General features: G+C 42.9%; 1 protein-coding gene across 3 annotated transcripts in view; it reads right to left on the reverse strand.

Annotated features, from left to right (window-relative positions):
* Window positions 1–27,584, reverse strand: part of EFNA5 (ephrin A5) — a 276,214-nt gene that overhangs the window by 97,958 nt on the left and 150,672 nt on the right. Inside the window, exon 1 of one of the 3 annotated variants that reach the window (XM_084780965.1) lies at window positions 12,148–12,447. The exons of the other annotated variants lie outside the window; for them this stretch is intronic. The gene's annotated coding sequence lies outside the window, so the exon portion shown is untranslated. Of the gene's footprint in view, window positions 1–12,147; window positions 12,448–27,584 lie in introns of those variants that run through there. 3 annotated transcript variants of the gene reach the window in all.

A 27,584-nucleotide genomic window follows, 5' to 3' on the forward strand; every position in this document is an offset into this window, starting at 1 on the left:
ATTTCCAGCATAAAACACTTGTATTTTCTGAAATACCTTTTACAAAAACAAAACAAAACAAAATCTCAACACACATCAGCAATAGTACTGACTTATTTTGTGGATGTGAGAACTATACTCAAGAAGAATGACTACTTCTACCAGATTTTAATGCCACTGGAAAACACAAACATGCATGCACGCGCGCGTGCACAGACACACGTGTGCAAAGTGCTCTTTTGTTTTGTTTTTCGAGACATGGTTTCTCTGTGTATCCTTGGCTGTTCTGGACTCACTTTGTAGACCAGTCTGGTCTTAAACTCACAGTGATCCACCTGCCTCTGCCTCCTGAGTGCTGGGATCAAAGGCATGCGCCACCACGACTGGCAGTGTTCTGTTTTTAACATATATAAAGTTCTAGCTAAAAATGAAAAGCTAACATTCTATTATTTTGATATAACTATTTAAGGAAATACACACTAATGCTTGAATTGAAGTTTTTTCCCCCCATAAACCAATGTGTTCCTAGAATCATTCATACTTTTTATCTACTCAACATTTACTGTTTCCATTTAAAATCAAATTCAGTGGCACTATTCGTAAAATAATGCATCTTGTCTAATGAATGGATTCATGACAGGGACAAGAAATGCTATCAGCTATAACATATGATGATAAAAACAATAATAAAAAGTTCCATTTTGCAAAAACGTAACATACAAAGCTCTTGTAAAAATTCTCTCCAGCCCTCTAGAAATCAAGAGTAATGGTGGCCCCGGGCGTGGTGGTGCAGGCCTTTAATCCCAGCACTTGGGAGGCAGAGGTAGGTGGATCGCTCACTGTGAGTCCAGGACAGCCAAGATAACACAGAAAAACTTTGTAAGAAAGAAAGAAAGACAGACAGACAGAGCGAGCACATGGTTGGGTTGGTCCTACAAAGGAGTCTAGTTCCATATCACTGCTATGTCAATGCCTGACTCCCTCTCATAGGTAAACGTTCAAAGAGAGCATCATAGATACCGTCTCGAAAGAGGCCATGACAGTGGGAAGACTGGTTATGACTGGGGCAAGGCAGAGTGGGAAGGTGAGCTGAGACATACAACAGGGGCCAACCTGAAGGTGACACTGGATGCTAAACCCCGGGAACCTCCTTGACTTTTTATAATGGTCTAGAAAAACAAGGGCACAAGACCAAGTAACTACGGACCAAGCCCTCTGAAACGGTGAGCCCCAATAAATAAATCCTCCTTTAAAACGCACTCCTTGGGTGTTCAGTACAGCCCTGCAAAAGCAATGAATACAAATGGTCTCATTTTCACAGAGCTCTAAGCCTGTGAGAAAACCCATCCCTTTCATAATAATAGACACGTGAGTTGTAGACAGAACGTGCCTTCATGTTATTTACTATTATTATCATTATTTTTGCTCAATTCAAGTAAACATGCCTTACAAAAGGAAACTTTGCGAGAGAGGAGAGGGTGGGTGAGTCTCCTGTAGAACTAGGTAAGAAGTCAACAGTGGCTTCTGTGCATAGTTATTCCATCACTCTGGGTGTTCAAAGCCTACTTGAGGAAAGGCCTGGCGGATGGGAAACAAAGTCTGCATCTTTCGATGTGTGGCTTCGTTGCCTTGGTAGCTGCCAGAGGCTCTGAACAGCAGCAGGATTTCCTATGGGTCTTGTCATGACATCATTTGGGCAATGTAGCCCGTGGAGGCAGAAACGAAGCTGGTATTTATACAAGGCATTAAAGGAGGGCCATCTCATGCCAAACTGAAGATGACAAAATGTCAGCCACAGTCTCATGACAAGCTGCGGTCTCCCTTTGTAAACTCTTTCTTTTTTGTCTAATCTATAATATAGCCATATACTTATGTACATATATATATATTGTGTGTGTTCACACACACATACACATGCGACACTAACAGAAAAATAAATTGAAAAGAGCACCGAGGCAGAGTGTATTTCACGCACTAGTGCCAATGTTTCATATCTCATGAACCTCGGGAAAACAATTCGTAGAACTAATTAGTTTACAGTGTTTAAGCAGCTTGTTCTTCGTTTTTAATCTTCTTTATGTAATGCTGTGAACAAAGCCATATTATCTTCTGATTTTTTTATACAGTTTAACAAATATAATCTCCCTTTTCTTCCCAGAGATTACTTCATTTAGACATCAAACTATGTTGTTGTTGTCCCCCCACCACCAGCCCCCCAGGGAGAAGGGATAGAAATAAATTGACATCTATTCGCCCAGGTCTCAATGGTCTGCCAGATCCACCCAGGCCCTAATCCTCTTTGTTGTCATGGAATTCACCTGGCTTAATTATATTTACAGTTTTTTCAGTTATACCACACAGCATGCAGGTTTTTTCCTGAACTGTTCACATCTTCCTGGATCCTAGCTATAAGTCAAACCCTTGTTGCTGTCTCCTTTTCAGAGTCTGTATAATAGGGCACTCTTGCCTGACACACAGCATTAGGTTCTTTGAGAATATAGCCCTGATAAATTTCCACTCAGGTCTAAGAACACGATTTAAGAGAGCCCATGACAAAGTCCAACTGAACAGAAATGGATACAGGTGTGAACAAGTTAAAGGACAGGCTAGGAAGAAAGAAAACACACTTGGCAAGTTTTACATTGACCCTTTACTTTGTGTTCACGTTCTGGATGGGTGCTTAACTATCATAATGCTAAGATACACGATTTCGGCATATCACAAATTTAAAGGCTTATGTTTATTATATTTAACTATGACAAGCCTATGGGTATGTGCACACGAGTTTTGGTACCCATGGAGGCCAGAGGGGTCAGATTCCTCTGGAGGTGAACTTAGAGGTCTTTGCAAGTCACATGACGTGTGCTGGGAACTGACTGAGGTCCATCTCTAAAGCCCCATATATTAAACTTTTAGATAACTGAAATCCAAGACTCCTCAAAGCTAGTGTTGAAATCATTAGATTCTCCTAGTAGGTGTTATCCACCCACAAAACTATTCCCACCGCCAAGAATGTGAGGCCATTATCCCCAAGAGAAGCCTCTTTCCAGAGGCAGAAACCTGTCTCAGAGTTTCATTTATACGTCTGAACCCACATAATTAGAGACATTTTATAGCCTCGGTAAAAACGCAGTACTCAATGCAAATTTTCATTTTGCTTGCTTGAAAACTGTTGGCAGTCCCACGGCGGCCATCTACCTTAAAGTTCACTGTGTCCTTAATTGTCAAGCAGATTCATAGTAACTCCTAATTAGTGCGAACAGGTGACACGGCTGCGAATGCTGGGCACCCTAAGTGTCTCTATCAAGCTGTGGAGCCCTCTGTTCCCTCCCAAGGTTAATGGTTGCTGGGCTTCCAAGGATTACGGAGTAGTTGCCCACAGTGAAGGAAGACTACCGGCTCTGTAAACCTTTGCTGCTCACTAATCGAATCAGCTGAAGAGGGGAATCACCAGGGTCCAGCAACAAGGCAAAAGAAATCCCCTACTGCACAGTCCCTACTGCACAGCCTCCACGTCATGTAGTGGGTCCAATTCAGAATTCACGTGGAAGATTTAAATGGATTCATGACAACAGTGTTTAGTGTCAGTTACTGGAATGAGGGGCCAGCCAGTGAGGCATCGTACAAGCTCCTGAGAGCTCAGAGTTTAAGATGTACAAGCCAACAACAGCAATGATCTTTGCCCCTTAAAGAGTCTACTCTGAGAGCTTTGGAGTGAGCTTCCTGGGCATCCCAGGTTGGCCACATCTCAGCTCAGGCCAATTAAGTAAATGAGATGCTGGTGACGAATCGAAGGAGACAGCCCTACTTACTACCAAGAGGAGAGGAGGGTGTCTGGGTGAGGTACCAGCAGGAGGTGGAGCTGTTTGCCTCATGACTTTTCTTTTGCATCCTCATCCTGGCATCCTCATTCAGAGGGGGGGGGGGGGGATGCTTGCAAGCAGGTGTAGCCAGAGCTCAAGGGAAGAGGATACTCATAAGGAGAGACTAAAGAAAATTAAAGAAACTTCGGGAGAAAGAGAGACAGAATTAAACAAAACAAACAAACCAACCCAAACAGGGAAAAGTAAGGAAAAATCTAAAAGGGAGGGTTAAATTTCGAATTCCATTTCCTCCGCGCTCCACCTCCCACTCCTTTTGATTCAAATTGCTTTTCTACACTGCAGTTTGGTCTGCACTGTATGACCCAATTTTAGATCCGCTTCCACTTGGAGCATTCCCGGGGGTACAAATAGCGGGGGGAGGGGGAGTAAAAGAAAAAGTTCTTTCTTAGCTATGAGGAATGCGAGATACGTTAAAATGCAAATTCAGTGTAAAAAAAAAAAAAGAAAGCAAGACAGAATACACATATACTTCGCAGCAGTGAGTTCTCAGGCAGATTTGGAAGCCAGCAAGTAACCCCCTGAGGTGTGCCCGCATGATGTAAGTGTTTCAAGTTTGCTGGTTGACAGACAAATAGCTAGCTCCGTTACTACTCAATGAATTCACACACACACATACACACACACACACACACACACACACACACACACACACACACACACACTTTTTTTTTTCAGGGAAGAAAAAATGTTTGAGGTAGGACTGGTCCTGGAAAATTGATCTGTTAGCCTTTTGTATTTATTGGGCCAAAAATAATGATTGCTGTACCCGCTTCCCGTGGATTATGTTCAAAAGCCACAGATACTCGTGTGTTCTGTTTTTATACTGTAGGGGACTGATTGGAACCGGGCCTCACTTCGCTGGCTCTCATTTTAAAAGTCAGACCTAGTAAGGAAGAAAAAAGTCAGAGAGAGAGAGAGAGAGAGAGAGAGAGAGAGAGAGAGAAGAAGAAGAAGAAGAAGAAGAAGGAGGAGGAGGAGGAGGAGGAGGAAGAGGAGGAGGAGGAGGAGGAGGAGGAGGAGGAGGAGGAGGAGGAGGAAGAAGAAGAGAAAAATTTTAGCTTGTGGGTAAGCAAACCTTGCTTCAGATGGAGTCTCAACCTGCTGAGCACCTGCTGCACATGAAGCCATCCTTCTGGGTTTCCCTTCTAAGTGGCATCATTGTGTGCTTATTTTTTAACAGGGAATTCCAAATGTTTTGTTTTCTGTTGAATCCCACAAACTGGACACGAAAATGAGAAAAGCCTATTGAGATGCCCTTAAACTTTTAAAATGTGCCACAGCAATGAAACAGAGTAAACACGCATGTTTTACTTAGACAAGAAATGAGGCTCTCAAAAGCAAAATGGCATTAAAGGCTTTAAAATAAATCATTGCATTATCATTACTGGTCCATCTTAGCTCAAATCAAAATGTAGTCATCCGATAGATGAGCAATCACAAACAAGGGAAAAATAAGCAATATGAATACTGAGTATTTACATATAAAAGGCCACCAAAGCCAGATTCCCACCAGACACGACCCCCCCCCCAATTCTGCCAAACTCAACCCAGTATGTTTTCAAGCCCACCTATTCAGGACACTCGCTTTCTCTGAGTATTAGGACTGGCGAGGAACCTTCCAAACTTGTCAGGAATAAGACACATGCATATGAAAGAACTAGATGATAATTCTAAGAAAATGCTTGGAGGGGTTGCTTGAGTAATACAAATTCTGCAGACGTGAAAGAAAAAAAATTATGATAGGCTGTATAAGATGTAGAGACTTCTAGAAGCCCTGGCTACCTTCCTCTCCTTTGGGTCATACAAGGTCTATCTGCTTACTGACTAGTAAGTAGGTGGGGTTGTAATCAGAAAGAAAGGGCCTTATTAACTCCATTGGCCAAATTGATGAGTATTGTGTTAGAAAGAGGATTGTGTCAAGGAGAAAAATATTAAGAAACATACTGAAATAGGTTTCAGCGCCAACATATGCTGACTATTGCTTACCATAATATTGTCAGGTCCTGAAAAATCCTCTGCCTACCGGTTCCTGGAGTTTGACTTATCCTATTCCAACTAATGTATGCACATCAAGGTGTGGCGGGCCCTGAATGTGGTCTCATATCAAAGACCTCCTCAATGTATTTAAACTGACTCTGCTCCCCCCTTCACTGGGAATACTCCAACTTCTCACCAGCAGAAGCTGACATGACTTTACCGCATCTATGCTAGCATTTCAAGACCCACATCTGTCACATCTCTATTTAAAAAGCAAGCCAACTTCCCTGACACCAAGGTAAAGGGCACATTCCTTAGGGTAGCACTAAAGCCCCGCTGTGACTGTCTTTTGCCCTCTAGCTCGCTTTCTTGCCACCGGGACCCTGATAGAGCCAGATTCTGCTCTTGCCCACGAACTGCTACCCAATGCTTCCATCTGTACTGTCCGCCCCTCCCCCTCCTCCCCGGTGAATGCCTAATCAACTTCTGGCAAGATTCACTTCCTCTGCGAGGCCTTCACCCCCTCTTCTCCTCCCTTGGCACTCTGCACATTCTATTACAATACACTGTTCCCTAAAAAACGGATTCTTGTCTGTCTGCTCCCACTGGAAGGCGAGTCGCTCCGGGCTGGGACCGATTTCCATTTGTTTCCTCCAGAGTGTCTGACAGCCAGAAGTTGCAGAAATAATGAATGAATAAAGGAAGGGAAGGATGTACACGGATGGACGTGTTCGTCGTGGCGTTAGGCAGAGGACAGGAGCAGAGCAGAGGTTTGCTCAATGGTATAAAACAAAACTGTAAATGGCCGCAGTGGTGTCAGACTATAAAGCCTGAGAATTCTTCATTTGATCCGAAAGGTGACGGTGCATCATTATAACGTATTGAGCAGGGACGTTTTGTTCAGCCTCATAGCAACCTTCTGAGTGACAGCTACCTCGTGCCAATCTTATTCCCTCATTGACGGTAAAGTTCCTTGAAAACAGGAGTCGTGTCTTAATAATATTTGTATCCCCCCCTTAGCAATAAGCACAGAGTTTGTATAACAGCAGCTGACAAATGTTTGAGGAATTTAATTTTATAAGAGCTATCCCCCCGCTGCCATGGCTGGAGAGAGAACTACCCAGACCGTTGCCTCACATGCAACACTGGGTGGGGAATGGACTGAAAAGGGGCGGTGCCTTTTAGTCAGAAACAGAAAATGCTAGAGGCCATCAGAAGCTACCTCAGTCTTGATCCACACTAAAGCTTTGAGGCTAGGGTCCTGGGGCAAAGTGGCAGTGTGTTTACAACACAGATTCTTGCAGGAAGATCTGCTTTCACTCATAGAGTAGGTGAGTTGACGCGGAGCCACAAACCAGAATGAGAGTCAGAAAACACATGCAGCTCCATACAGCTAAAAGTAGTACCTGACTATTACCTGCAAATTCCACCCCCTCCCCCATTTTGGGTTAATTTTTGTTGTTGTTTGTTAATCATTCATTTATTCACTCATATTGTATTTATAAATCATCTCCATTATATGAGACACAGTTGTTTCTGAAGTTTACTCAAAGATCTACTTTAATTCATTATCTATTTTACCTTTTTCACTTAATGCCACCAAATCAAATATGGTCAAGGCAGATGAGGGAATGATGTATTTGTCCACTCGGTTGTTCTTGGTCCCCTAGACACCCTTCTGGTTACTCTAGATCAGAAAGAACTTTTTAGAGCCATGGAGGCCAGCATGGAATGCAATATGCATCTAACTTTTATGAATCTCATGTCAAAACCAGAACTCCACTCAGAAGCTAGACCTGGTGAAAACATGTGCATAAACAAAACAAAACAAAACAAAAAACAAAACAAAACAAAAAAGAAACAGGCAAATGCCCCAATCCTGAACATAAAGGATTCGAACTTTAATCTCTCACAGTAAAATATGTATCTGAAATAAAATTCAAGATCTATATAATTTAGTATTAATTCAACAGCTGCCATTATTACTGACACTTTCAAATATGCCATCTAATCTACAGCAAACTAATCTATTAGATCAGACAAAATTTATACAAAACTTCACATATTGAAAACTCTTCTACTAGTGAAAAAATACCTCGGGGGGGGGGGGGCACTATTCTAATATCAGCATAGAGTGTAGCCATCGTGCAGAACTAAGTCCTGAGCATCATGCAGTTGACACCACCCTCCCACCATCACAGTCTAAGGCCACGACCTTATCATGTTATTTGCAACCAAAAGAAAAACAAACGAAGGAAAAGCCGCACGCCTACTGCCAAGAGCTATGCAGTACAGTTCTCCAGGCAGCTCTGGAGGATCTAGCTCTCTGCTCACCCTGTCCTCTCCCCTGGCTTCTTGCCTACAGTTCTCAACAAGAACTGGAGAATGTGCCAGAAGTGTCTAACTGTACCACATACACAGCGAACAATCGTCTGCCATAATAAACATGTCAAGCCCCTCCCTCCAATCCAGGGTCATCGGCTTCTCCAGTATAGCCATCCTGTCCTAACAGATGTGCATAAAGTCAAGGAAGGCCTAGAAGAACTGTGTCTAAACACAGCCTTCTCGTGAAGACTTCCTTGGTATATTCACATGGCTCAGTCTCACTTTGCTGGGAATATCCTGACTTTCCACCTCCAGCAGTAGTGCTGACCAGAACATCATAAATACAGTTGCCATCTCTGGTTCAATAAGACAGCCTTCAGCCCAGAAGCCTCGCATGTCCTATGCACCTAAGGTATACAATCCAAAGTGCCCTGCTCTTCTTCGGCTATAGTTGACAGACAAGACTCCATCCTTTCCACCATCGCTTGACATCCATTGGTAGGTAATAAACACGCTTTATGTGACGTGCGTGCATGCTGTCTATGCTCCCTGTGGCACACTCTGCTTTTCAGTTTAAAAATATTCTATCTCCATGAACCGTAGTGCACTTATCATTTCAAAGAGTCAAGCTTTTCTTGAACCTCCGCCCTGCAGCGTTTAGATGGGCTCCTGCCAGAGACGGCTTACCATGTTCACCTCGTCTTCCAGGAAAGAAAGGTCACAACTGCCTTTGTCCCAGAGTCCATTAGACATGGGAGTTCCCTTTAGGGGCTGAGGCAGGGGGCTAACCATTGACCTGTATCTGTCACTACATAGCTGAAAAATGCTGATGTAGGTTTTTGTTTTTTGTTTTTTAATCCATGTGTGCAGTCACCACAAAAACAGTTTAGCAGATAGTCAAATCTGCACACACACACACACCCCTTTTCTGGGTACCATTCAGGGGTAAAGAAACGCAGTATTAAGTCTATTTGCACAAACCCTAATCCAGGTTATCTTGACTGTCCTGACATACGTGGTACCCACAGAGTTGCTGCTCATCCTGTATCCGAAAAGATGAGGTTTCCTTAACTCTTTCACTTGGTGATTTAGAAACTGGGTTTCTCCAACGCTATAGCAGTGTGCGCTTATTCATTTATGCCACATCTTGATACAAAGTGATTTATGAATTAGAGAGCATGCGTGTTATCAGGATTCGACTATAAAACATTCAGGGACTTTTGGCTTTGTCATCACGCTGCGGCTTTTCCATGGTCTACCTGTAGAGCAATGGTTAGAAAATAAGCCCAGGCCTTTGGGAAACGGAAACCAGGACATGGTTTGAGCCACAAGCAGCAGGACTGGTCTCAAGTTAACAGTTTCTTGTAGAAATATACTTTTGGCTTCTACTGTGCTCTTTCTTTGTGACGACTGAAGGGAAGGTTGGCATTTTTATGGCTTTCTATGTATCATCGCAAAGTCTGGAAGTGAAAGTCACCCTCTCTGGAGTGGATGGAAAACAGAAGGCTTCTCCTTATACGGTCTTTATATCCTGAGTTTTAAAAGTGTTTAAAATTACGTGTGTGTGTGTGTGTGTGTGTGTGTGTGTGTGTGTGTGTGTGGTGTGTGTGTTTGCTCAGGTTGGTATGCACCTACGTGCAGGCACACCTGTGGAGGGAGGAGAAAAACTTTCAGAACTCAGTTCTCTCTGTCCACTATGTGGGTCCCAAAGATGAAGCTCACATCATCAGGTTTGGTAGCAGGTGCTTTTGCTCACTGAGCCACATGTAACACACACACATACACACGCACACACGTCTTAAAGAATACATGATATGGGGGTAGGGAGATGGAGGGGTAGGGGTGGGGGGAGCAGGCCAATATTTATGGATGATTCAATATAAATACTTAATACTTCAAAGATTGTATCGCAAAGAGTCACATACCATCTTCCTGTGTGATTACTATTCAGACATTAAGATCCTGACCCCTACAAAATTACAAAAGTTGAGACTTTAAAAAACTAACATATTTTCAAAGAAAGCACACTATTTTCCCTAAGGTATTTTTGAATATTCAATACTTCAGGTAAATACATATTGTCTCATATATCTATTGTGATCAACTTATCCTCCTCAATGAGACTCAAAAAGCTTCTAGAATGTGTTTTATTTCACCACTCCCAGAAAGACAGCAGTTTATGGCCCTCTCAGCACAAAATAAGACTGAGGCACTGCAGGCCCTCAATTTCATTCTCAAAATTACCCTAAAGGTCTATTCTTGTGATATGCACATATCATAAGATACATTTTTTTAAGAAGAGAGAGAAAAGAACGTTAAAAAAAAATAAAGTGCCAGATTTGAAGGCACCAGCCAGAGAGAAGTAAATATATCCTTTTGTTACTTAATGCTCCATTGCAATAATTACCTTTATTTGTTCATTTTCTAGAGCCCACACAATAGTTTTGTCTTTATCTTTTACAACCAAATACTTTTCAGTAAACAAGAGATAAAATAGCAATAAAACCTTTGTTCTCCCTCTCTTCAGGCAAGCAACCCCTAAGGCCCATTTTATCTCTAGAGCTGTTATCTGAAGTGAATTACTGATAAGAAAAATTAAAGCCCCAGACTGAATCAGTGAGGTAATTGCAGAGCTTTACGCATGCCCTGTCTCTATTTGTGGGCTGGACCAAGAGTCACTGCATTCTTAGCAAGCAGCTTGTTTAGGTAAAACAAGCCTAGCAGGCTCAGAGGCCTCAATTACTCTCCCAAAGCAAAAAAAAAAAAAAAAAAGAAAAAAAAAAAAAAAGAAAAAAAAAAGTAAATAACAACACTTGGAAAACCAAAGGCATAGGGTTATACTATACCTTTTTGAATTTGCAGGAGAATATTAACCTGCACTTTGGAGAAGACTCCCCATGCAGACAGACTAGCTCCAGTGACCGCCTTCAGGACCTTTATGAGGTCCCACCGCTCTTAACCCTGGCCAAAGCCAGGACTTCCAGCTTTCCCGTCACTGGCAATGCACATGCTAAGCATCCTCCTGAACATTTACACTGTTACTCAGCCTTCTTTTTGCTTCATGATTTTGTACATTTCTGCAGACAAAGATAGCTACAAAGTATCCAACAGGTACACAGGCCTGCCCCTGGGAGATAGTCTGACTCAAGAGGCCGCTTTCTATAACAGTTTTCCATGAGCCCAAGTCTCCTGAAAGAAGCGGCAGGTTTTCAATATGTCACTGACTTAGGTAGCAATCAGCCATGAGTTTTTATCCTATTAATATTAACCATTTTTAATAACCCCAAAATATGGGCAATCTTGTGCATCACGTACTTGAAACTGCTTGGCCTCTCCCTTCACCCAAGGGATTAAAAATACATTTCTAGTCCCCTCTGAAGTTAGGCTCTTCTATTATCTGTAGCTATGGGAACCAAATGGCTTTAGTAGGTCTGGTGTAGGATGGGTTGTTGTGCCAAGTTAGGCCAGAGTGACTTACCAGGAGCATCTGGCAGGGAGCAGGTGGCCTGTCTCAAAGCAAAGAGGAAAGCTTTGGCCATGCCAGAGCCTGGGCTCTCCCTACTCCCTGCCCGGCCTCCAATCACCAAGAGAAAACCTCTGCCCAGCTGGGTTTGGTTCACACTGAGACTCTGAGAGGCATGTCTTAGCGATTCTGTTGTCTTAGGATCCTTGTGTTTCAATACAGGGTGTTATCTGGCCTCTAGGAGGAAAGCAAATGTCCTCGCAACTAGTCAGAATGCCATGGGGGCCTCTACTTTTTTTTTCTTCCCCACTACTTCACAAGAACCAGATCTGCAGTTGAAGAAATGAAAAGTTCCTTTTCTGGGAAAAGGATGCTGACTCTAAGTTCAAGATCATCATCATCAGGTGATGCTGTTGTCTGGGGCTTGCTAGGCATCTGTGTGGACCTGAGGATGAGCTACAACCCTCCACAAGTGCCTGGCAGCAACAAGGGAGGAGTGTGCTGAAGGAGCAATCTCACCACAAGATGCCGAGCAGGGTAGAGCTTCCAATTCTCCTCAAGCAAGCCCACACTCCCTCTTGCTGAAATTTAAGTCATCACTGGACAGTGCAAAGTAGACACTGCAACGTGGACAGCTTCCAGGAGCAGGTGGTTTCCCGCTCAGCTGGGGAAACAATCCTATGAGCTAGCTTCCTCTGCAATGCTCGCTACTCCCTGACTGACCAGCTCTCCCAGTGACCCAAAGTATGGACTGATGGTTTCAGAAACAGCCCTCAAAGCCTCTTGATTTATTAGCACATCTTGGGAACAGAACCTGGTCAGGGCTGCTTGGGTGACAGCAGTATACAGTCTCTTATGATGTCATAATCAGAGCACTGGTCTGCTGCGCAGGGGCCCTACCTAGAGTAGGAACTTCCTTTTATGGCAGAAATATTGGCACTCACAAAGGCAAATAAAACCAGCCACCCACATCTCCTAACTCATTTGCAGGATGAGTTCCCATTGAATGGAGAACAGAAAGTCAGGAGAGGGTCAGGGGCAGAGCCTCTGGCAGGGGAGGCACTTCATGTTAGGATGCCCGTATAAAATGCCCCCTTTTTTGCTAACCATGTCTAGAACGTAACAAGATCCCCGCATATTATTAGAGAAAATAACAGTCTGAAAATGATACTTTGCCTAGATATAAAGGATTTAAAAGGTTCCTTGAACCGTAGAGGCTTTGAAATGCAATGGAATCTGAATACATGGGAATTTATACAGGGAGCAAAAGCACAAGAAATTGTGCCATTGGTGTCTCGTGGCCTGCCCAAGGAAGCATCAGGAGCCAGTGGGAACCTCTTCCATTCACACCAGTTCAATGGGCCTCGGCAGGACCCATTACATAGGGCTGGAGACACAGCACAAAGTGAAAATGCCTTTAATGACACTAAATTATAGGGCTTTCCTCCTCTTCCTGGTATCTCTTTCCTCAATTTGTCATAACGCTTTGTATTTGCTTATTAGTATTGTTCCAGAGAAACTCCAGGGTGCTGCATTACTATGTGATGTGTATTCCTATTCATGTTTCTATGGCCCAATACAATTAAATGCAAAGATGAAGGTATCTGACTTCATGTGAAATTATCCTGGTTTGTACGTGGACAGTTATTTCATTGTTACTGGGGTAACAACAAAAACAAAAACAAAAACCACACTGAATAAAACTAACCCAACTGAAATTAATTCACTTTACAAACTTTAGGTCCGGAGCCACACGTATCCTACTAAAAGTCTACAGAAACAGGTAGCTTCCATCACAAGCTAATGCCATGCCTGCTGGGGGCCTGCATGCTTGGTATCTCACAGTCCTTCGTCATCCTGCATTTAGAGGCAGCTGGATGACAAGTGTAAATGGCATTACCATGGGTGACCTTGCACTGTATAAGCCACCAGCCCTCCTCCTGCCATGCTTCTCCCAGGAAACTCCAGACAGTAACAGTAGTCTCACACCACATGTGTACACACAAGCACCATAGCCGGAAAGCCGGCTCCACACCTCAGACCTCTTGCCGTGGCTGCAGAAGAGCCTCCTCCCAAACCTCAGCAGCAAGGGCTTTCGGCGATGCAGGTCTGAGAGCAGTAAAATGGGTTGTGGTAAATCAGCAGCGGGGCCGACTACATGTAATTACCCTGCAAATTACCTGTTCATAGAGTTTCCAGGGTTATGTGGTCCATAATTACATGATGTTCTCCTATAATACCAGTGTGGCCTAGCTGGTGACCCAGGATACAACCCAGATACACAGCGGCTTAAAAAAAAAAAAAGTAAGTGCCTACCCTCCATAGGAAATATAGACAGACACCTGCTTTGCACTCTGTTTTGTTTAATATGTCAGAACTAAACACAAAGTACAAAGCTTTGTCATTCTAATTACACACACACACACACACACACACACACACACACACACACACACACACAACCTTTCCTAACTGGCAGGGATAATGTTTTCTCCCTCTTGGTCTGGAATAACAGTGGGTCACATTCAAGTAGTCTACATTAAGAGGAGCCTGCTTCACCAGCCAACAGCTGGAATCCAGCAACTGTTGTTAATCTGCCTTAATTGCTTAGTATCTATCGCTTCTTGTATGTGTTTTTGTTACTCAAAGTAATTTCCTCCACGTATGCACTACCGGAGAAAGGTAGTTCTGCAAGCTGCAAGCCGTGGCTGGAGAATCTTTGGGTTTCAACCCTAGGGCTGTTATTGTTTTGTTACGAAACAAAACCACCCTGGATTTAAGAGAGGGAGGAGAGAGAGAGAGAGAGAGAGAGAGAGAGAGAGAGAGAGAGAGACAGACAGACAGACAGACAGAGACAGAGAGACAGAGAGACAGAGAGACAGAGAGACAGAGACAAAAGTTATCGAGGATGCCCACGGATAGAATGTAGGGGCACAGGGGTGCAGGCAATAGCCTCTGATGTTTTAATTAGAGCTTCAGTTAGTATGGTGCCATCTTCCCCTAAACAATTCCTCCCCTCTTTGCTTTAGGGAGGGATTTTCATTCCACCACTTTATTGCACTAGTGAATAAATGAGATCTCAGGGTTCCAGGGAGAGAAAAAAAATTTACCAATATAAATGCATCAGGTGCAAATTACAAAGGTAAATAGGCCCATGGAGATGGAAGCTGACAACACCAACTTGAATATCTGAGTGAGGCCACAGAGGAAGAGCTCTCAGGTCATGGTCCGAGTTTAGCTTAGACCAGATAATTTACCCTGCCGTCTCCAGAAGGAATCAACAGCACCAGCCAGTTATGACTCGCCACTAACAATATTCTCAGGCTTCATGATAGCTTCTCCCCCCTCCCCTCCCTAATTATCTCAGATGTCACAACTTGGGCACTGTCTCTCAAAGCCCATCCTTCATCCTGGGAGGCCCACTTCAATATAATCACCATGTATAGGCTGATCACTAGGAATTATTTGTTTTGGGGGCTCTGTTTATAAATCTGCAATGAGGCAAATCTCACACACAAATGTATAGACGACGACTGTGATCAGCAGGGCATGAAGGTTGATTTTTTTTTTTTTTTTAGTCTTCCCTACAATTTAAGCTTTATCCCCTAAAAAATGTTTGTAGCTCTGTGTCCTTTCCCACAGCACTTTATGGGAAAGTCTTTCTTGTCCTCTAGTAATTTTCCTCAAGTGAGTCAAATCTCCTTGTATGGTTCGCATAGTAGAGCCCCCATCTCCCTCTCTCTCCCACAATGCCACACTGTTTAGTGACTTGAATTCAATTGTTTTTGGAAGAGAGGGCATGCATCTTCTTGTTGACTCTATCCTAGTCTATCTGGCATTTTGCTCGAATGTTATCCGCCACATCTTTTTCCTTCTTACAATTCTACTTTAAAGTACACTCCTTACCTATTTCCTTATTTACATTATTGAAGTGCACGTGCCTCAAAAATTACACTCTTCCACCCTGACTAAGCGGGAGGCACTGCAGGGAAGGCCACACATGCTCAAATGTGGCAAAGGGACACTGTGGGCTTTGCCTTAAAGCACCTTCATTCTGTCTTTTCAAATATCAAAGCACTGGAAACCAATTTTTGTTTGTTTGTTTGTTTTGTTTTTTTGAGACAGGGTTTCTCTGTGTAGCCTTGACTGTCCTGGACTCACTTTGTAGACCAGGCTGGCCTCGAACTCACAGCAATCCACTTGCCTCTGCCTCCCGAGTGCTAGGATTAAAGGAGTGCGCCATCACAACTGGATTTTTCTTTCTTTTCTTTCTTTCTTTCTTTCTTTCTTTTTTTTTTTTTTAAACTTCTCCTGTGAATGCCTCAGCAAGAACCATTTATCCTGGAGCCCATGGGAAGGGGTTTGTGAACCAGTGGAATTGAGTCTGAGCAGCCCCAGTTCCCTGCTCTTGCTGTTTCTTTCTCCATGGCCTTGTTTTAATGTGTTTGTTTTGTAGAACACAGCAGGCCACGGAAGGAGGTACTTCTAAATGCAGAATACAAATCAACCCAAGGACAACGTCAGTAACAGGTCCATCTAGTGCCACGTTCTAAAGGATAAAACGGTTGTTACAACTCTTTGTGTAGGCTTTATGTAGCCTAACCTTCATTACAGCGTAACTCAACTCTGTGACTTCTGAAATGCCTCTAATTTTGCTTTCAGGACACTTCTTACCATCTGTACAATATTAAGCACAGAATCAATAAAATACAGCTTTTATTTGTACATTAAGCTTCTTATTCTATTTGTGTTATAATTACTCTGTGGTTTGCTGGTGATCTACAGTTTTAAATAAATGATGCTAAATCCCAGATGACATGGAAGTGCAAATACTACACTCAGGAAACCTGCCTCTCATTCATCAATGCCAGTGACTCAAATCCCCTGATCAGCAAGGACATTCCCAAAGACTGTTCTCATTCAAGATTCGTGATGTTAATTCCTTAGGTGGTGTTCCTGGTGGCTGTGGTGGCCCAGACCTGTCAGCCTAGTGATCAAGACGTTGAGGAAAAAGGACTGTGAGTGTGAGGGTATGCTGGGCACACATCACATTTGAGGCTAGCTTACGCTGTATGGTAAGACCCCCTTCAAAGTCTGGGGTCATTCCTACAGTACTTGGCCTTCAACTACTTGTTGCCCTGCCCTTGCTCTGAGTGCTGGAATTATAAGGCATCCATCACACCGTGCTGCGGTTTTTGTTGTTGCGGAAACAGGGTCTCATTCCAGCCAGACTGGTCTCTGACTTGCCATGCGTCCAGGGCTGGTTTGAACTCCACCTCCTCCTCCTTCTCCTCTTCAGATTGATTGATTGATTGATTGATTGATTGATACAGTGCTCTACCTGTATGTTAGCTTTCACGCCAGTAGAGGGCACCAGATCTCAGTATAGGTGGTTGTAAGCCATGATGTGGTTACTGGGAATTGAACTCAGGACCTTTGGAAGGGCAAACAGGGCTCTTAACCACTGAGCCATCTCTCCAGCCCAACTCTTTACCTTCCTGCCTTTGGAATACTTGCCTCACAGGTAGGTGCAAGTCCCTGCATTTGATCACTATCACTGAAAAGGGGAAAGAAAGAAAAAGTGATTGAGTTTGCATCACCATTTACTTTTTATGTGAAAATTAAAAATATTTTAACACAATTGTTAAGAAAAACATAGCCAGGCATCGTGGTTCATGCCTATGACCCCAGCACTGAGGAGGCTGAGGCAAGCAGCTCTTTTGAGTTTGAGTCTAGCATAGTCTATAGAGTGAGTCCCAGGACAGCCAGGGCTACACAGAGAAATCCTTTCTCAAAGAACAACACCAAATCAGAAAAACATAGATGTGCGCCATACACCACATTATGTTGCTGGCATTTTGAACTACTCTCACCTTAATGAACTCTCGTCAGTGAATTTCAAAATTTGAATTGAAGGTGGGTTTTGTATATGCAGAGAAGAGATAAAGGAAAAATGTCCCTGTTAAGTCATGCCCTTAAATACAAATGCCAAAACTGAGAGTGCTGGTGTACCCCTATAATCCTAATCCTCAGAAAGCTGAGGCAGGAGGATCTTGAGTTTGAAGTTGGCCTGAACAGTATAAGTAAGTTCACATCCAGTCTGAGCCTCACAGTGAGACCTTGTTTTTGTAAAAAAGTGACAAAGAGTTGGGACTATCACAGCTCAATAGGACAGCACCTGCTTTCCATATCCAAAGCCTTGAGCTCTGGCCACAGTACTGGAAACAAACAGGTCATAAAGTCAAAGTAATAATGTATGGCGCTAAAGGAAAAAAGAAGCAAAGTCTAGCTTTAAGCAAATTTAAATGCTCTTGCTTAAAATGAAAATACTATAGCGATAATATAATCCTGAAATACTCCCTACTCTCTGTGACAAAAATGACCTCCGTGGAGAGCAATGGGAGACGTCCTTGCTGATGGGGTTGTAAGATGGATCTGGGCATTTCCTCTGGAAGGTCAGAGGATCACACCAACCTGGCTGTTCCTCCACCCATCACGGGGCGCTAAGGCTCCTCTCAGTTCACCATCCCTTTCGAGCAGTCCAGCACCCTGGCAACCCACTGCCTCCTCCTCCTCCCTCTCCAATTCTTTAGAAAACAGTATGAAGCCAATTTATGCTCAGTGTCTCCATTTCCCCTCCTGCCTCATTGACACAGGAAGCTGAGGTCTGTGCCAGAAGCTAACAATACCGTCATCATTTGGGAAGAACAAAAAAACAAAAAACAAAACAAAACCAAAAAACCAAAAAACCTCAGCAAGTCACAGTCAGCACTGAAACTTTTCCTCACCACTCTGAATTTAGGTAGTATTATCTCCATCTGATGCAAACAAACTAGCAATCATTGCTGTAGAGGAAATAGTGCTGTGTAGAATTGTGAGCCTGACACCGTGGAGGTTTTACGCATTGCGTTAGGAAGCACAGCTGAATCCCGTGGTTTCGTCTAGGGGGGTTGGGGGAGAGGCTTTGACAGCACATGACTATAGCTGCTGAAAACCATGAGCAGAGTTGATATATATACGGAGACATAGATACCCGGGACGTGCAACAGAGGATATGGCTGTGCTCTGAGTGTATCAAACTATGACTTCTAAATTCCTTTCCATCAAATGCCAGGGGAAGCACTTGATAAATGGCCCCTAGGAGAGCACTCCTCATTGCTGGAGGATGGAATGACTCGCAGGCAGACGACACTCCATCAATACAGAGAGCTGGCAGATTGAAAGGCGGGAAGGGCTCTCCCTGACGCGGCGGTGCATCTGCTTACTAATAGCAACAGCGCCTCAACCTCTTCCCATGCATTGCCTACAGAAACCACTCCTCGGAGAGGCACGCCAGTCAACAGATGGTCTCCGGCTAAGGTGTAATCAGGAGCAGCTTGCTAAATTTACCCAAAACAAATAGAATTACAGGCTTTTGCCCGAGTCTGAAATTGAATTGAGAACTTGGGTGGTGGATAATGGAAGCGGAAAAACAAGAGGAGCTCAGAATGCATCTCTGTGCGCTGGGAAAAGGAAAACATGGGGTGAAGTCTTGTTACCAACCTCACTAGACTGGGTCATCGATTCCCACTCTGGACCACTTCCCCTGGCTAAAAACTTAAAATCATTATCAGCTTATAAGATCATGCGCCTTCATCAAAGGCACAGTGAACAAGATGCCACACGATGTAACGGCTATGCTTTGCCAGGTTACAGCACAGTCTACAGCACGTCCATGGTACTGTTACTAGAGCCCATCCTACTTCTACAGGTGTAGATTTGAAGCTCACTAAGACCCCGTGACTCAGAAAGTCCTCTGAGCAGCACTGTTCTAATGTGTACACCCAGAATCCCTTGCTGCTCTGAATTGTACATTTGCTTACAGTAATGGCGACATAAAGCCTTGGAAACTGCTTGGGGGGAAAAATTCACCATAAAATTAAGAGTAAATCATTTAACCTACATTGTGGTTTCACTACCTATAGAGTAAGCAGGATGCCACACATGCAAATCACTACATAAGGAAGCCATCAAAATAAACCAGACCAAAAATGCAGAGCACTTACATTCTAAAGAGATAAGGTCTTCCATACAGAGTTCCTCAGTATAGGACCAGTTTCCACTCTCGCTGCAGTGCATAAGGGGCCCCCCAGTACCAGCAGCTATGCCGTTTCTGGGTATATACCCAAGTACACTAAGTAAACATAGAACATAGATACCGCTGTGCCTGCATTTATGAGCTACTCATAATAGCCCACACGCAATAAATTCGTGTTTCTGTTTTACTCAGCCATAGTGAAGAGCGAAATTGTGCGATTTGACAGGGAATGGATGCAAATGAAGACTGTCCTATAAAGCAAAACAAGCCAGATGCAGAAAGACAAATGTCACATGTCCTATGTGTGGCTTCAAGAATTCTTAACACACACACACACACACACACACACACACACACACACACAGAGACGCGTGCGAGCGCGAAAGGGATCCTGGGGAAGGGAGGAGGAGACTACCAGTAAGAGAAAGGGGGAGGGAGGAACAAAGGGACAGCAATGGGGGAGAATATGGTGAAAGGACGCAATGTACCAGAGTATTAACAGTCACTTGAAAATTACTTTTACAACTACCACTATTACTTATCACTACAGAAAACTCATTAGAAAACCTTTGAAAGTAATTTTCTAATACTATCTTGTTGTGACATCTTCAGAAACAAAAAAAGACATGTTGTACACATGTTTAACGGCATCCAGTGTTCGCTATAAAGAGCTTCTCAAACTCCATGGAAAGCACCAAATGGGCATCTCTAATGACAGAGCAGCTTCCCTTGTTTGTGGTGAGGCGCTCCCGCACATCACTTAACCAAGAAGCATCTGCGGAGCTTTCTGCTTCCTTCTCTTATTTCTGTTTTAAAGAAGTCCCTGTAGCGCAGAAAGGAAATGGGAAGAGTCTTTCTCTGCCAAGCTGAAATAATTACGGGTGGGACATTTCTTAAGTTATGGGGGCGAGGGAGACAGGAATGGGGTAAAGGGGGGCTTCCTTCTCAACGTTTAAATCACAGAGGGTAAAGTATATTAAAACACGATTTTTAAAATGAATTTAAGATGCAACTAACATTTTTGTCAGATGGACACTGGCAAATGAATAAAGAAAAGGTGCCTCCACTCTCAAGGAAGAGCCGCCATGGTGCAATGTTATAAAAATAGACACTGGACGACCTTACTCAAGCATGCGACCTCGACACTGGGAACGTTTTTGGCTATGTCCTCTTATCTTCTAACATAGACACAGAAATCGAGCTGGGGACCAGTGAGACGGGGGCAGGGAGTAAGGGCTTTGCTGAGTACTGGTGGCCTGAGTTCATTCCACATAGAAGTGAAAAGAAAGAGCCGACTCCATAAAGTTGTCCTCTGACCTCCACCTACAGGTTGTAGCGCACACATTCTCCCCCTACATACATCGTTCATGTACACACACACACCGCCACAATGAACAACAATGACAACAACAAAATAATAATAATTTCTTTGAAAGATAAAATGAGTGAATTAAGGAAGCAAAAATAGCACATATATTTTATGAGAATAAACATTTTTTTTTCCAGCAGAAAGCTAATGGTAAGAGCAGATAAATGTATGGACAACAGATCTAGGGAAAATCCTTTGGCTGCACCATGACTCAGTTTACCCTTTACCCATCTGTTAAGTCACCAAAACAGGCTTTCTTCCCCTCCCCAAGGTATGTGGTAAGAGCCCATGGAAAGTGGTGATAGAAGCCTGTTTGGACTCCCAGCCTCTAAGGGTAGCAGGTATTTGTGGAAATGCATCTGTCATGATTTTTATCAGTCTTCTAGTACAGTCTGAATTTTAATCCTGTGGAACAATCCTCACTATTTTAAAGCACTTCAAAAATAAAGCTGTAAAGAAAAACTTACCATAGAACTACCAGTAAAATTATGGCACCGTAATATTGTCATATTTATTATTCAATTATTGCTTCAATAAGCCAGCGTATGTAAAAAACAGTAGCCTGTGCTTTTTCTGTATCTGTAATGCAGTCTGCTCTGAAAAACTACTGAGCCATCTTATAACAAAGGACAAGCTCCATAAAGAGAAAGCGCCCAACAAAGTCCTGGCAATAATCTCAGTCCAAGACAAAACCATGATGAATTTTAAGATGAGGGACTTGCTATTTGTTAAGTAAATAATGTAAATTTGTGAAGGAACAGGCATTTCATAAATGTAAGGAAAAACACTGTTCAGTATATGAAAGGCAATTTTAAATGGTATCCAATGACTTAAGCAAAAGGACATAGAAGAGTTTTGTGGCGTCCCAAGTTGCTGATTTTATACAGACTCCATCAGCCATGTGACGCTCCCAGGTACACTGCGAACTGACTAATTCTCTGTGCAAACGCTGCCTAGGGCCCGCTGAGCGGGAAACACAGACAGCTGTGGAAATCACAGCAGACAAAGACTTTCAGGTCATTGATCTCAGAATTGGAAATTTCCCCTGGTGACCCAAAAATAAATCCAGCACATATTCACACACATGTGCATTCGAATCAATGTATAACACACGAATGCATGTACTTCATCCTTCCATGGCATTGACGAACGGTGTTTCTGTAATAGGAGAATGTTCGTGTAAACACACAGCAAGGTGACTGGTGTGATGAAAAACCCCAGAACAGTAACTGAGGGTCACAAGGCAACTGCTCTACAATCTTAGTTGTTAGAAATTCTCCTTTTCCGTCTCTATCCCCCCAAATGCCACCAACAAGCATCATCATCAGCAAGACGCCCATTTCCACATTAGAAAACCAAAACATAAGCCAGGCAAACTGGGATGTGAGCCCAGGCCAGCTCCATGTCTCAGGCACAGTGCTGCGTGCACCTCAAGCAGAACACACAGGGAGGCACAAGACACACTGCAGGCTGTAGACACTCAGACTTCAGTAGTGCAGGCTTTAACGCCTGAAGCAATTCTCAGCATAGGTCCCAGGATCCCAGGAACCACTCCAGGGAAAGCTTTCCCTCTGGCCTTGTGAAACACCTCGGACTTATCCCAATTTTGTACTCATCTGATCTGTGTTGCGATTATTTGCCTACGCATCTGCCCTTTGACATGTGGAGTCAACCCAGCACACAGGAGGCGTCCCACGTGGTTACTCAACAGAAGGCTAGCTGTCTTTGGAACATCATTAGAAATAGAAATGGATCAACCTCTGCCGGTTTAACTGCTTGTTTTTGATGAGGATAAATATGCATCAGGATCAAGGCTGGGCGGTGGTGGTCCATGCCTTTAATCCCAGCACTTGCTAGGCAGAGACAGGTGGGTCTCTGTGAGTCTGAGGCCAGCCTGGTCTACACAGAGAAACCCTGTGTCGAAAAACAAAGCAAAACAAAAACAAACAAACAAACAAAAATAATCAGGGTTAAATAAGTGCAGGGTGTTAAATTATAGGAGAGTAAATTGTGGTCTGTGAGGGAAGGATGCTCATGATGGGCAAAGAATGCAGTTGCCGGGCAGTGGAGCTGGATCAAGACTCTGAGAAGGGACTGGCACATGGCTGGCTGGGATGCCAATGCCTCTCACTGCACGCAAAGGAGTCTCAACTCTGTTCCCTGGGGCTGGAGAAAGCTAAGCTGAGGAATGAGAGCATGTTCAAGCAAACGAATGGGGGGTGGGGTGGGTAAAGTATTTTGGGTTGCAAGAAGGACAAAAGTGAATAAAGAAAAATTGCACAGTCATTTCGTAGGTGTATTAAAATTTACCCAGAATCCTCCTGTTGAAAGGACAAAAAATATGGCTTCTTTTTTTAAACCATGCAAATACTTTACTTTTTCCAACAAGCAGATTAGAGCCAATGGTTTTTAATGTAAGTAACAAGTTATTTAACATGTATCACTGCCTTATTCTCCCATGAGATGAATAAAAATATAGTACCTAAAGAAGAAGTCTCTCTATTCTTGAAAATGAAATACAAAACAGAGAATGAACTCTTAAAAGTTTATACAAGTATTTTGTATAATTCACAAAAACAGCTATTTTTTTCCACAATCTGATCCGTCAAAACAAGAATTCTAAAAGAGCAGATAAAATAATAAAATTACAATACAAGGACATATGGACACATAGAAATGTCCTAAGGAAACTCTTACTTTGCTCAATTACTATGCATTAATAATAAAAAAGATTAATTGTAAATCAGTGAATGATAAGATATTAGAATAATCTAATCATATAGCATTTTACAGACAGTAAAGCTAAGAGGATCAGTAATTTCCCCCCTTTCATTTTTCAAGACAGAGTTTTTCAGTGTAAAAGCCCTGGCTGTCCTGGACTCACTTTGTACACCAGGTTGGCCTCGAACTCACAGAGAACCACCTAACTCTGTCTCGCGAGTGCTGGGATCAAAAGTGTGCACCACCATGCCTGTCAGGACCAGCAAATTTAAGCAACATCACATGTGCAAACTGTAAGCTCCACAGAAAGTTGTTAAATCGAGGGAAAGTGCTAGTGTCTCCCCCCCCTCCCCCCCCCATCCCCCACCCAACAGAGGCACACTCTGACCTATCACTTAGCCTTCTTCAGGACAGAAATGTGGCTACACTGGACAAAGAAGTTCTCTTCTGTTTTGTTTTGTTTTGCAAGTTCAACTCTTTGATAGTATCTTTATGAGGTTTAAATGATCAAAATAATACCAGCAATGAGAACAAACCGCTTATCTGGAGGCCTCTGGTAATTAAGAACCTATCCAGGCAACGTTGGAGTGGAGGTCTTGGGCACAAATAACAAAAGAGAACATTTTTTAGATGCTCACAGTCTGTCACACTGCCATAAATGTAAATTACACATGGGAGTCTGAAGATTGGGTAGAAAACATGTAAAATACCTCAATGTCTTCATATTGACTACATAGAGAAATGACAATATTTTGGCTATGATGAGTTATAATAAAAACCAATTTCACCAATATATAGCTTTGCCTTTAAAAATGGGTATTATAAAACTTTTAAATATGTGGCTTACATCCTATTGCTCCTGGTTCTGCTGCTCCGTAGTACAGCCATGAGATAAAGAGGCAACAGGCTGTGCACTAACACAGCTCAAACAAGCCCAGGAATGAAGACAGGTGGAATCTAGCCATTACCGAGATAAGAATCTGAAGAGAAAGGAGATGAGTCTTCAGGGCACTGTGCTATCTCAAAGGGAAACCATGTGGGCTGCTCTACACAAGAAAGGAACCTCTCCCCACCGTCCTCGGATACCTCAGGGCAAAGCAGGGCTTCCCTCTTCTGCGACTAAACTAAACTGGCAGTTTATCACTTTGCTCTCTGTGGAAGTGTGAGCTGCAGAGTGAGCTGACTGCAGTGCAGATGGATGGCTCTTTAGAATAGAACTGAACTCAAGCCAGTACTTACGTTAGAATAGCATCCACCCTCCACGGCCACAGTGATCATGTGAGCATACCAGGTTCTGACGGTGAGGTCACCGTACACAGGAATAGCTCTCTCTTGAAAAACTATGTACTTAACACATACATGCCTGTCCACATGTACACACAACATCACTGCTGACTCCTCTGGCAAAGGTATTATTTCTACAGGTCTTGATTAATACGTCTTTAAATTCTAAGTACGGACCTCGCCTGTGTTATGGCAACTTCAAATGTACAAATTGTAGGCAGAACTTTAGATTGGCCTTAAAGTATCAAGGTCGATGCTACCATTTTCTCATCATTTTTGGCCACTGAGAGAGTAACTGTATGCCTAAATAGATTGTTCTCCAGAAGAAAACGGAATAAGCCAAGCTAAAAATCAACAGTATTGTCAGGAACAGAGTCTTATACTAAAAATAGGCAGTGAACAACACACACACACACACACACACACACACACACACACACACACACACACAAAGTATTGTTTCTCTTTCTCTTTTTGAGACAGGGCTTTTCTGTGTTGTCCTTGCTGTCCTGGACTTGCTCTGTAGACCACACTGGCTTCAAACTCAGAGATCTACCTGCCTCTGCCTCTGAGTGCTGGGGTTAAAGGTGTGTGCCACCACTGCCTGGCAAGTCTTGTTTTCACAATAACGAGAAAAATCATCATAGAAGTTAATGCCACCTAAAAGTTTGTCCACATTTAGTTATAATAATTTAATGGAATATATATATATATATATATATATATATATATATATATATATACACACACATATATATATCACGATTTAAGCTTATTCATTCTTTCAAACATTCCATCCAATCATTCATTCGTTCATGTTATTTCTTTGCTGTATGCAGTAATTGTTCTGATATTTATGCTTGAATGTTTAATCATTCATTCATGCTTATTTCCTTGCTGTATGCAGCAATTGTCCTGATATTTATGCTTGAATGTTTACATGGATATTTTAGGTATCCTAGTTTAACATGTAAGAATGATAATGATTTTGTAATGATATTTGGACAAAGTATTATTCTTGTAAATTCATTTATAGGGTGACTTTTCTTCATAGTTAATTAAAAATAGCCAGGTTCTAAGCCTTGGTATATTAGTTGTCAATGAAAATTTCCCTCATTTTTTTCTATACCCCTTGAAAAACAATATAACAGCAGGTACATTCAGATGCTCTTCAGACTCTGAGACAACTACTTGTACCTTTAATCTCAAAGAATCCACACACTAAAGGACAAAGATGCCAAGTGTACACTCTACTAAGAACGCTTTCATATGTATAAAATTATTGATGACTTTAAAATGTAAATGAGAAACCAAGGACTATGGCCCTCACAGAGGCAGAAATTTTTGCCCATGATGTGTTAACTACTATACGTTCTGAGACTTCACAACAATCTTGGCACACAGTGGATAATCAGCGACCATCCGGAATGAGATGAACGGCACATAACAGACATCAGGATATAAGTGACAGGTGACTGACTAATTCATGGAAATGGTGGGGCCACTGTTGCTAGCAATATGCTGCATGACCCCATGTCTGTGCTGACAGAGTACCTCAGGTGCCTTAAACTGTGATGGGAGTTCGTACTGAACAAGTTTCCCTGAACGTGTGGATGAAAAAACAACCGCATCAGTGTTCTGAAAAAGGAGTAATGAACTGCTGATGGCCAGGACCGAACGATCATTTCTCATACAGCACTTGTATACAGCTTTGAACATTGTCTGGAAAAGCTTTAACCGGTGACTCCACATCTGTGGAGACTGGGATGACAGGGTCATCCTCTGGGGACTTGATGGACACCAGACATCTTTCCTGGATTTACAGTGCTGTCAGGTACAAGGACTAAATCAGTTTGATTAACTGATAAAGCTGCATAAAATATCCAGTATGTGGACTGGGTAGTCAGAGCTGTGACTGTGAAACTGTTTTCACAGAGTCGGACAGAACTCCATTCATTTAAATCTTAACATGCAGACTGAGTATCCCGAAGAGTTTAGCAGTATAGCTTTGGATATATCCACCACCAACATTAAAACCGCCTGCCTAAAATTAAACAAACAAAACAAACAAACAAACAAAATCAAGCCAATAATACACATTGCTTTCTTTTACAAAGTTAAAGTGCATACGGATGCATATGTGAGTACACAACAATTCATGAAGAAAGGGACTGTGAGTTTGAAGGAGAGCAGAGAAAGGTATATGGGAGGTGTTTGGAGGAAAGGAAAGGGAGAAGGGCGATAAAGTTGCGATCTCAAACACGAATAAAAACAAAACAGAAAAAAGAAGTTAACATGGCTGATACAGTGACACCATAAACAAGTTATGTGCAGTGGCCCCATCTGTTCAGAGCACGGGGGTGGGTGGGTGGGTGGGTGGGCAGGGCGGGGGGGGGGGGGGAGGGAGGGGGACGGGGATCTTTATAGACAGAGCCACTCACAAAGCATTCCAAGATTTTCAGAAGCTTGCCTCATAGTGAAGCTTCACAAGAGGCTCATTTGAAA

The sequence above is a fragment of the Acomys minous genome (genome assembly GCF_964271855.1).
Source record: "Acomys minous genome assembly, chromosome: 4".
NCBI classification, from domain to species: Eukaryota; Metazoa; Chordata; class Mammalia; order Rodentia; family Muridae; genus Acomys; species Acomys minous.